This window comes from Citrus clementina, unplaced genomic scaffold (assembly GCF_000493195.1).
Source record: "Citrus clementina cultivar Clemenules unplaced genomic scaffold, Citrus_clementina_v1.0 scaffold_5, whole genome shotgun sequence".
NCBI lineage: Eukaryota > Viridiplantae > Streptophyta > Magnoliopsida > Sapindales > Rutaceae > Citrus > Citrus x clementina.
In genome coordinates this window covers 8,732,841-8,744,913 of record NW_006262201.1, presented here as the reverse complement: position 1 = coordinate 8,744,913, position 12,073 = coordinate 8,732,841, and the positions used below count along the sequence as shown (strand labels likewise).

At 38.4% G+C, this 12,073-nt stretch overlaps 1 non-coding gene across 1 annotated transcript; it reads left to right on the top strand.

The window, feature by feature from the left end:
• Nucleotides 1-11,462: 11,462 nt before the first annotated feature.
• On the top strand, nt 11,463-11,569 carry LOC112098767. Its single transcript, XR_002905875.1, has one exon. It is a non-coding gene; the product is annotated as a small nucleolar RNA R71 (small nucleolar RNA).
• Nucleotides 11,570-12,073: the final 504 nt, after the last annotated feature.

Genomic DNA, 12,073 nt, shown 5'->3' with positions numbered 1-12,073 from the left:
CCACAAATTAATCATCCAAATCCTCCATCACCATTTATAAAGAAAAGAAAAGTGTAGAAAATCCAAAATTGGACACCCTAGCCACCACCACCGTGGCCATAAAAAAAAAAAATAATAATCTTGTGAGTTTTGCTTTCTCTGATTTCTGATCTACGTTCTATTGATTTGGTTGTGTTTCCATTAGAGATCCACTAATCTTTGTTAGATTGGAATGATAATTTGGCTTAATAAATGGTAAAAGAAAGTAAGCAAAAATACTCTAATTCAATAAACTATTCATGACGCTACCACTGGAATTGGAGTACCATGGAAGGTCTTTCCTCTTTCCATAAAAAATTTAGAAAATAGATAGATTTCTTTTTATATTATTAATGAGAGTAGATTCCAGAACTATGATCAGTAGACTTTTGAGTTGCACAATGTATGTATCAGGATTCTCAATTGACCTAGATTATAATGCAAATGTAGAGTGTGCCAAATCATTTTTCGGAAATTTTTTTTTTTTTTTTGTTTGAACCACGAGGTGGTCCTGAGTGGGCCCCAACTGTGGGAGGTACCTTTAAGCCCGTATCACAATCTAGACTAATCCCCGCTCGCACCGAGTCAGCCCGTAAGGGGTAAAGTATTGGCCAAAGTGGTGACTCCATACGAGAACAGAGCTTGAACCCCTGACCTCTCTTAAGGAGTGAGAGTGCCGAACCACTCACACCAACCAACTTTAGTTTTAGAAAAATTATTTATAATGCCTTTACATTTTCACTTCTATATATAAACGGCTGTAATTAGTTTACATAGTCAACTGTCTTGCAAGTGCGTATTAATTGCGTAGCTTTCCTCAATCTCTTCCGGATTCTATCACTAATGAACAAAACAAAATTTTCAGAGTTAGCAGGGGAAGAAAAAGAGCAAAATATTGACCATGCTTCAAATGTAGAGTTTAAACTTCTCTCCAAACTTCAATTCCTTGCAACAGCCTCGTAAGTTCTTGTTTCCCAAAATGCATTGAGTCTTCTTCATTTCCATGCTTGAATTTCTTTTAATATTTTACTGACCATTATATTAATCTACAGGCTGCTTTAAAACAATTGTATCTCCACTGACAAAAAGACACGGCGCCATCGTAAACAAATGTCCAAGTCCTCAATCAAATGGTTCTCTAAAAGATCATTTCAATAGGGTAAGCCTATGCTAACTTATTCTTTGTTTTGGGGAAAATTTGGGTGCTAACGTGGCCAGTAACTCAATGACACAGGGCGAGAAAAGTAAAAAAAGAGAAGCCACTTTGTTTGACTAGATTAGCTCACAAGAAACTAAGAGATAAGCTCCTAAAGGAAAGGATAGTTTTAGCAAAATACTCAACATCAAACGGTATTATTGAAAGCTAGATTTTGATGATTAAGGCCAACACAAGAACAGTGCACGGAATCATGAGAGAGACATAAATATCTTATTTTGGCTAAAGATGAGGAGCCAAAAAAAATAAAGATTCTACAATCAATGAGGAAAGGCCACATTAGCTGTCCTTTTGATATCACCAATAAAGCAAAATGATCACAGGGCTAAGAGACAACCATGTGCCCAGATATGGAGGCAAAAAAATGGCTGGAGGTTTCTTTACTCCCAAGCTCATTGATATCACCATCAAGAGATCACTAAGCAAAAATGCTAAAATAACCTTATTTATGGAGGACAAACTAATGAAAATTCGCTAGCTGTCCAAAAGTACCAAAATACCCTCAGGAACACTCCTATATAAGCTCCATATTTCAATTTTAAAAGCAATCTCTAGCTCTCTCTCTCTAGCTATATCTCTCTCTTTTTGCTCCATCTAACCCTAGCCCCCCCCCCCCTTTTTTTGTAAATTTGATTTCTTGAGAGGTTGCTTCATCTTCTTCTCTCTCCATTTTTACACTCCATTGAAAATCTTGACCACCTTATCTCTCAAATAAGCTTCTCAACTATTCTTCTCTTAGAAAACTCTCTAATTTCCATAATACTCACATCTCCTTCAAGTTATTATTCACTAAAAACAATCTTAATAAAGTTTTATTGACGCCATGAAGCAGATCATGTAATAATTCAGATACATTGTGGATTGGAGATGAATACTTTAATGGATGTAGGCCAAAAAGCTGAACTACATAAAATGTTGTGCATTCTTTATTGTTTATGCTTATTTTATTCTTATTGTGATAGCTTTGATACCCAAGTTGCATTTGATATATAAACTTACTTAATTATACCATGAGTCTACTGAGATTCGCAGATTAGCTCTCTAGAGCTATCCTTGCATTCACCATAGCTATTCCCTGAGCTCTCCAAAGCTTCCTATATCAACTTTCTAAATTAACTCTCACAAGCTCTATTGAGCTCTCCATGTTATTCTAAATTTTAAACACTCAATTCACCTCCCAAATCACCTCTTGGATAATTGCAACTCACCTCCCAAATCACATCAGCTATTTCTCTTTTCCCAAATGTGAGAAAAACATACCTAAACCAAGCTTAGCCCATTCTCCCCCTAAAATATAAATTTTATTTGTTTTAATCGAATTAACTAGATCCGGTGAGAACAACCACTTAATGATTCGAATCGGATCTTAACGTCAAAATACTTTTTAATATTTTTGCTGACCATCAATCCTCAGCTGCTTTAAAACAATTGCTCTAACAACTACCACAACACTGTTTCATTCCCGATTGTGCTTTACTTCTTTTGTGGCCATCTTCATTCCTCCTCTTATTCTTCTAATGCTTTAGCATCTTCTCGTGAATTTAAAACCTACAATTTAAAACTTGTTTTTAGCACCAATTACTATGATTCAAGCAAAAATTATTAAGTTCAATTAAAATGAATGTTTATGCAAAAGGTAATCAAAATGTAATGAAAACACCTTATTTGTTCTCTAAGTGACCTTAATTCAAGTCTAGAATTGATTTAATAACTCTCATTTCCTAGAGTTATCACACCCCCAAACTTAAACCATTGCTTGCCCTCAAGTAATGATATATACTAACATTTCCCGCAAACAAACATGCACACAACTTTAGCTCTTTTATCTAATTTACAAAGATTTTTCCACCTTCAGATCACAATCCCAATCATACAAAATGCCCATAGTAAATCAGTTCTAGACTTAAGCTTCTTTCTATCCATAGTGTGTGTGTGTTTCCTTTTAATTAAATTCTAGATATGCTGTAACATCACCAAAGGACTGCAGAAATTTCAACAATGATATATTTTATTCATAACAGGGGTAACATAAATTGCACATATTCAAACTGTGATTGTTCTAATATTGATAAACTGGGGAGTAATTAATCTCCTCACTGTAACATTGATCTTTCATGTGAATGTCAATCACTTGTAATGATGATACCCAATTACTTAAACCATGCCCATATCAGAGTTGCTGCAGCAGTAACTATAATGTAATCTTATCTAAAGGTATCTTTTACTCAAGGCTGAACATGGGGCTCATGAACAGACCTCGCTACTCAATGCCTTAGACAGAGGATTTTGTTTTTTTTTTTTTTTGCTACAGCATTGCTCATAACTCTTGCTACCTTTGAACATAATTCTGCATATGAGGTACATACTCAGATCTGGTTACTTAGCAACTTGAGCCATTGGAACAGATTGTATTTCATAGAAATCAGAGTTAATCAAACTTGCTTTTCCTCCCAAACTTAGGATCTGCTCTATTCTTCTGGCTTTGCTCTAGCAGTCTCATACAATTTAACCAAAGTCTACGTGTCAGGACAGAATTTCACTTTCATCTATAACTTATCTCTACTTGGCATTCTCATAATACTGAATAACACTCAATTTATCTTCATTAAGTATTCAAATCCATACACAAATACTAGATAACAGAGCTTCACACAACATAGACATAAACACATACATAAATCACATGCATTCGACACATAAACACATATATAAATCACATGCATTCAGCATCAACTCCCCCAAACTTGAGAGATGATGTGTCCTCACAAGCATACATAACAACAGCTCACACACTGCCAAACAAAAAAATCTTGCTGGGTTTTTTTTTTTTTAATAAATATAAATGAACTAGTAAAGAAAGAGTACTCCCCTGGGGTGGGGACTGCAGCACAGAACAGGTTGCTGTCAGCGCTTCTTGGATGCACTGCGCAGCTTATCCTTTGGTGAAGTTTTTGGGGAGGTGGCTGGCACTGTCTTTGTCTTTTTCACTGCGGGGCTGGTGAGAGGAGTGGTGGATGGGGTTGCTGTAGCAGGACCTTTAGAAGTACTGCTTTTTCTTTTGTAGAGCTGTCGCGGGCTGGCGCGAATGGGCTGGCTAGGAGTTTGCTGTGGAGGAATTTGAGTTGATGCATCAGCTGCTTGGCCCTCAGCTGTGATGGCCGCAATGATGGCCAGTAGTTGGTTGGCTTGTTCAGTTGTAGGCGTAACTTTGGCTACTGCAGCAGCTAGCTCGGCATCAACTTGCTCCAATTCATCTGCAGAGTCAGGAGGTGTTGTCATTTTAGCTTTGCCCTTGTCTTTTCCCTTGCCTACAAAGACTGGAATAGATGGTTCCTCTTCAAAGTCTTCCTCCTCTTCTTCTGGGATAATGTGCTGCTTCCTAGTTTTGGACTGAGTTGGGATGGTTGGTTCCTCATGTTCTTTCTCCGAATTGTCCTCTGTCTCTGAGGGTGAGCTATCAGTCTCAGACTTGTTACCTTCGTCCTCAGGCAGGTCAGATGGTTCAGCATTGTCTGATTCGACTTCTGCTGGTTCATCTGTAGTAGTGGCTTCTTCGCTGGCTTCTGCTGGAGCACCTGTGGTGCTGATATCAAAATTATATTGCTGGAGCAGTGAATCAGAGAAGTTCCTGTAAGTGCGTTTCATGTGCAAAGCAAAGTGGTGTAGTTGGTTGTCCAAGTACTGAAGATAACTCCAAAACCGACCATTTTCCCACTGCTGAGCTTCCACACATTGAGTTATACTGTTGCTGAATGCCTAGATGGTCTGTGCTAAGCCAATGGCTCGTCTTGCTCCTGTCACAGCAGCTGGTTCAGTGGTTGTTCCAGCATTCTCACCTGTAATTCTCTCAATTGTACGTGCTGTAATTGCACCCTCATTCTTAACATGGTCATCTTTGGCATCAAGTCGAACACAAATACTGGTGACAAGTGAAGGAAATAGCAAGGCAGCAGTTCGGTGAGTCTTGACTGCACATTCTTGAATTTCTTTTGCAATGATGCTACCCACATCAATGGGCAGCCCATGAACAAGGATATATAACAAAACCAATCTCTCTTGCGAAACAGTGGTGGGCATAAGCCTAGATTTCAAAAATTTCACCCACACCTTAGCAATAGGCTTTAAATCTATTCTATTAACTACCCGCCCTTCTTCGTTAGCCCATGATGCCCCTTCGATGGTAAGCGTTTTGAAAATGGTGTTCCACTTTTTCGGGGTTAACTTATCACGCAATTTATCATACTCACAAGTCACTTCAGCAGGTAAGTTATAAAAAGCATTGATAACACGGGAGTCTAGTGGGACAAGTGTATTTCTTACCCATACGTTGTGCTGATCAAGGCTTACCAAATTGGCGTAGAATTCTTTGACGACAGGCAGCACAGGATCTCGAGGGTGGTTGCAAAACTCTAGCCATCCTCGCTTTGCTACAGCATTATGAATGGTTTGCACAATTCCCGTGAGTTGGTCTGGAAATTAAAACCCTTTTTTCTTCCAAAATCCGACGCAGCTCTATGAGTTCTTCATATTTTTCTTCAGCGTGGTAACTCTGGAATCATGACGGATCTTTGAGGCGACTTGTTGTTTTCTTGTATCTCGGCATTGCTGTAGCAGTAACAAATCGAGGTTACTGTTCCTAAGAGTAAAAAGAGAAGAAGAGGTTAAGAATTAGGAGGGTTGGATTTTGCGAAGGAGATGGAGAATAGTGGCGTAGAGTACTAAGCACAGTGACTCCTTTTTATAGTGGACTTTTAATTGGAGATAAATACGGTAACTTGAAATAATTGAGGGAATAAAATAATTTGAATTAAATGTGCATATCCCAAAATAATCGGTCAGTGAATTTAAAGCTCTATTTTCGGAGATTTGTTTCCGCAATTTCTATCTATATCCATGCATCCATCTGTCACGATTTTATCTCTAACGGTAAGTGAAAAGCTTCAGCTTTTAATTTACTGTAACGGTAAGATTAGCTGTTGTAGCATCCATTTGCTTATTCTAACAACGAATACATACTCCCCACGAAAGCTTCTGACCCGTGATTCACCTCTGAATTCTGCCACCATACATTGTCACGTGTCAATATAGAATTCAATTGTCACCCTTACTAAATTCAAGTCTAACATTTAAAAGACATAGATATATCAAAGTAAAGTAAAAATAAAGTATGCCGTAATGGAAAAAGGACAAAAATAAATGGTTAACATGAAAAAGAAAAATAAGATTAAATAAAATGGCAAAGAGAAAAAGCTGTCTATAAAACCAAAGGATATCAATATCAAAATTGGTTTGAAGCGGCTGTCTCCTCAATGGGTTGCCTCCCATGAAGCGCTTGATTTAAGGTCCTTCAGCCTGACCTTCTGTTTTTTGCTCAATAGCTGGGTTCCTTAAGGAGTAACACCTCCTTTGAATATTCTGCTGCTGGATGTATGTAATGCTTAACCCTGTGCCCATTGACCTTGAACTCGTGGCCTGTTTGTTCATCTAGAAGATCAACAGCTCCATGAGGGTAAGATTTTAACAGCTTAAACGGGCCAGACCATCGTGACTTGAGTTTTCCCAGAAACAATCTTATTCTTGTGTTGTGGAGTATTGACCAGGGGTGAATTTTCTGTGTTGAATATGCTTGTCGTGCCAGTATTTTATTATCTCTTTATAGATTCTTGCATTTTCATATGAAAATAGTCGTAATTCATCAAGCTCACAAAGTTGAAGTTTCCTTTGCTCTGCTGCAGCATGCATATCCCAATTTAATTTCTTCAGTACCCAATGTGCTTTATGCTCTAGCTCTAGTGGCAAATGACAAGCTTTGCCATAAACAATTCGGTAAGGAGACATGCCGAGTGGAGTTTTGTATGCTGTTCTGTAGGCCCATAGAGAGTTATGCAAATGTAAAGACCAATCCTTCCTTATGGGGTTCACCACTTTTTCTAAGATCTTTTTAATTTCTCTGTTAGACACTTTAGCCTGACCATTGGATTGTGGGTGATATGTTGTTGCTATCTTGTGTCTGACTCCGTATTTCATCATTGCCGCAGCAAATATTTTGTTGCAAAAATGTGTGCCTTCATCACTAATAATTGCTCTAGGAGTGCCAAACCTGGAGAAAACATTTTTTTGAAGAAAAGTCACCACATTTTTAGCATCATTGGTAGATAATGCTGCAGCTTCTACCCACTTAGAGACATAATCTACAACAACAAGGATATATAAGTTCCCAAAGGATGGGGGAAAAGGTCCCATAAAATCTATTTCCTAAACATCAAAAACTTCCACTTCCAGTATGTTAGTCAATGGCATCTCATGTCTGCTAGTTATGCTCCCTATCCTTTGACACCTGTCACAACATTTAACAAATTCATAAGCATCTTTAAAAATAGTGGGTCAATAATAACCTGATTGCATAACTTTGGCAGCTGTTCTGTGACCACCGAAATATCCTCCATATGCTGCAGTATGACATGACTCCAGTATACGAGGTATTTCTTCTACTGCAACACATATTCTTATTACTTGATCTGAGCATAGCTTATATAGATGTGGGTCATCCCACTGATAACTTCTAACATCATGAAGAAATTTCTTTTTCTCTTGAAACTTCAGCTCAGGTGGTAGCAACCCACTTACTAAGTAGTTAACAAAGTCTGCATACCATGGAGATTCTGACTGCTGCAGCATCTGTGTTTGCTGTACTACCAATAACTGTTCATCAGGAAAAGTTTCGGTGATGCCCTTTCTTGTCAATGTACTAATGTCTGCTTCCAGCCGTGACAAGTGGTCTGCCACTTGGTTCTCAGTCTCTTTTCTATCTTTAATTTCCAGATCAAATTCTTGAAGCAATAAGATCCATCTGATTAATCTTGGTTTGGCATCCTTCTTTGAAATTAAATATTTGATGGCTGCATGGTCTGTGTAAACAGTTACTTTGGTACCCACCAGGTAAGCTCTGAATTTGTCAAAAGCAAAACTACTGCTAGCAACTCTTTCTCTGTAGTAGTGTAATTGATCTGAGTTTAAGTGAATTTTTTGCTTGCATAGTATATGGAATGGAAAACCTTATCCTTTCTTTGTCCTAATACTGCTCCCAAAGAATGATCACTAGCATCACACATCAATTAAAATGGTAAGGTCCAATCTGGAGATATAACTATTGGAGCAGTGATCAGAGCTTTCTTTAATTCTCCAAATGCTTGAAGGCACTCTTTGTCAAAGTGAAATGGTTTGTCATGCTCCAACAATGAACACAAAGGCTTAGCTACTTTGGAAAAATCCTTAATGAATCTTCTGTAGAATCCAGTATGACCTAAAAAACTCCTAATACCCTTTACTGAGGTTGGAGGTGGTAGTTTATCTATTACCTCTATCTTGGCTTTATCTACGTCAATACCATCCTTGGATATCTTGTGACCCAGCACTATTCCTTCTTGCACCATGAAATGGCACTTCTCCCAATTGAGTACTAAGTTGGTCATCTCACATCTTTTAAGAACTTCTTCCAAGTTGTGTAAACAATCATTGTATGTTTCTCCAAAAACTGAGAAGTCATCCATGAAAACTTCCAAAGTCTGCTCTACCATATCAGAAAATATAGACATCATGCATCTCTGAAAAGTTGCAGAAGCATTGCATAGCCCAAATGGCATTCTTCTGAAGGCAAATATTCCATAGGGACAAGTAAATGTAGTTTTCTCTTGATCCTCTGGAGCTATAGCAATCTGGTTGTAGCCTGAATACCCATCTAAGAAATAGTAGTACTGTTTTCCAGTAAGTCTGTCCAACATCTGATCTATAAATGGAAGTGGGAAATGGTCTTTCCTTATGGCTTTGTTGAGCTTCATGTAACCCATACACACTCTCCATCCAGTTACTGTTCTTGTAGGAATAAGTTCATTCTTCTCATTAGACATTACTGTTATCCCTCCTTTCTTGGGAACACATTGAACTGGGCTAACCCATGAACTGTCTAATATTGGGTATATGATTCCAGCATTTAGCCATTTGATGATTTCCTTCTTCACTTCTTCTTTCATAATAGGATTTAGCCGTCTCTGGTGCTCCACCGAATTGCTGGAGCACTTTTCTAACAGGATTTTATGCATACATATAGTTGGGCTTATCCCCTTGATATCTGCCATGGTCCATCCAATTGCTCTTTTGTATTTTCCCAACAAATCTACTAAACTCTGTTCTTGACCTGCATCCAAAGTAGAAGAAATGATCATAGGAAGTGTGTTGTTTTGACCAAGATAAGCATACTTTAAATGTGAAGGTAACAGTTTTAATTCAAAACTAGGAGGTGATTCAATAAAGGGTAAAGTGTTTTTACTTCCCTGTCTGAAAGATTCAAGTGTTCAATAAACTTGTTGTGCCTATCAGTTTGCTGCTTGTTCATCCAATCCGTGTGGATTGCTGCAACATCTTTCTCTTCAACATCCTCAAAAGTGGTGACTTTTTCAAGTACATTACTGTAGCATCTGTCCATTCTGTCTGCTACAACAAGATCCACTACACTCAAGAAATTGCAATCTTCTACTTCATCAGGGTTCCTCATAGCCTCTAGTACATTAAATGTGACTTGCTGATCATTTACTCTCATGGTAAGCTCTCCTTTCTGCACATCTATCAGAGTTTTCCCAGTTGCTAGAAAAGGTCTTCCTAGTATAATGGGTACCTCTTTGTCAGCTTTAAAGTCCAGCACAATGAAATCCACTGGAAAAATGAATTTGTCAACCTTCACCAGTACATCCTCTATCTTTCCTTCAGGGTATGTATGAGATCTATCAGCTAATTGCAGGGTGACTGTTGTTGGTCTGCACTCCCCTACTCCCAGCTGCTTAAATACAGACAATGGCATCAAATTAATACTACCTCCCAAGTCACAAAGTTCTCTGCCAACATATCTAGTCCCTATAGAGCAGGGTATTGTAAAACTCCCTGGGTCTTTCAATTTTGTGAGAATTTTACTGTGGAGCATATGACTGCTTTCCTGTGTTAAAGCAACTGTTTCAAACTCTCCCGGCCTTCTTTTTCGTGCCAAAATATCTTTTAGAAATTTCACATAATTTGGCATTTGTTCCAAAGCTTCTACAAAAGGCATATTTATGTGCAGTTGCTTTAGCACTTGCAGGAATTTGCTGAACTGCTTGTCTTGTTTTTGCTTCTAGAGTCTTTGAGGGAAGGGTGGTGGATGTCTAAACTGCTGGTTGAATTCAGGAGGTACCAAACTCTGTTTGTTTAGGGTGGTGTAGGTTGTGGCTATTGGTGTGGCAGCTTCCTTTTCAGCATGATCTGATTGTATTTCTTCTGCAGTTGCTGTAGCTTGACCCAATAATTCAGTGTCTTGATGAGGATTTTGCTGTAGCAGGCTGCCCTTTTGAGTTGGTTTTTGTGCTTAATTGCATTCCATCCCCTTTTTGGTTATCTCAACTGGTATATCAACATTCTTTCCAGATCTCAAACTGATTACTTTGCAGTGTTCTTTGCTCTCTCTCTCCTAGGATCTTCTGTGTTGCTAGGTAGGCTCCCTTGAGTTCTGCTGCTCATTGCTGTAGTTAGTTGTCCCATTTGATTCTCAAGGTTTCTCAAGGACATTGCTTGACTCTGCACAATTGCTTCATTCTTTGCAATATACTCCTTGATCAGTGTTTCCAATGGAGTGATTGGATCCTGACTGATTTACTTTTGCCCTAGACCCTGTTGATGAAAACCAGGTGGCTGTGTGTTTCTATTCCGTCCATTGAATGCTCGAGCATTTTGATTCTGACTGCTCCATGAAAAATTTGGGTGTTGTTTCCAGCCTGGGTTGTAAGTATTTGAATATGGGTTGTTTTGAGGTTGTCGATTGAAGTTACCTATATAGTTTACTGAGGCTGGATTTCTAGGACAATTATCAAAATCATGTTCTTCACCACAGTAGACACAAGAAAGTTCAGTAACTTGCTTTACTGTTGCTGGAGCAGCTGTCATGGCTTTGACCATGTTAGTCAATGAGGTTATTTGAGCTGATAAGGCTGTAATTGCATCAATGTTATGTACCCTTGCTGACCCTTTTGCTGCTAGTTGCCTTACTGAAGGCCACTAGTAATTATTGTTGGCAATTCTTTCCAGAATTTTATAGGGTTCAGTGTAAGATTTGGATAACAGAGCTCCATTTGCTGAAGCATCCACCATTAACCTTGTACTCGGATTCAACCCATTGTAGAAAGTTTCCAATTGAATGCAACAAAAGATACCATGATGAGGACACCTTCTGAGCAATTCTTTGAATCTTTCCCAAGCCTCATAAAGACTTTCATCTTCAAGTTGATAGAAGGAAGTAATCTCATTCCGCAACTTTGCATTTTTTATCGGCAGGAAATATTTCATTAAGAATTTATCAGCCAATTCATTCCATGTAGTGATGGAATCAGATGGTAACGAATTTAACCATACCCTTACTCGATCTCTTAAAGAATAAAGGAAGAGCCTCAGCCTTAAGGCATCTTGGGTTGCTCCAGCAATCTTGAAAGCATCACTTACTTCTAAGAACAATTTGAGATGGAGATAAGGATTTTCATTAGGCAATCCATTGAATTGTCCCACTGTTTGTAATATTTGAAACATCACTGGTTTCAACTCAAAATTTACTGCTTCTACCTTAGGTCTAATAATCACAGGGTGTACAACTTGCGGAGTTAGTACAATGTAATCTCTTATAGCTCTGTCTCTGTCATCAGCCATGTAAATAATATTGTTGTTGCCTAGCTGTCTCCCGTTAGCATGTTCATTCTGCTCTCCTTGAATGTTGACTGGTAGTAAAGGCCCGTGAGGATTCAAATTTTGCGCATCCTGTAAATTATT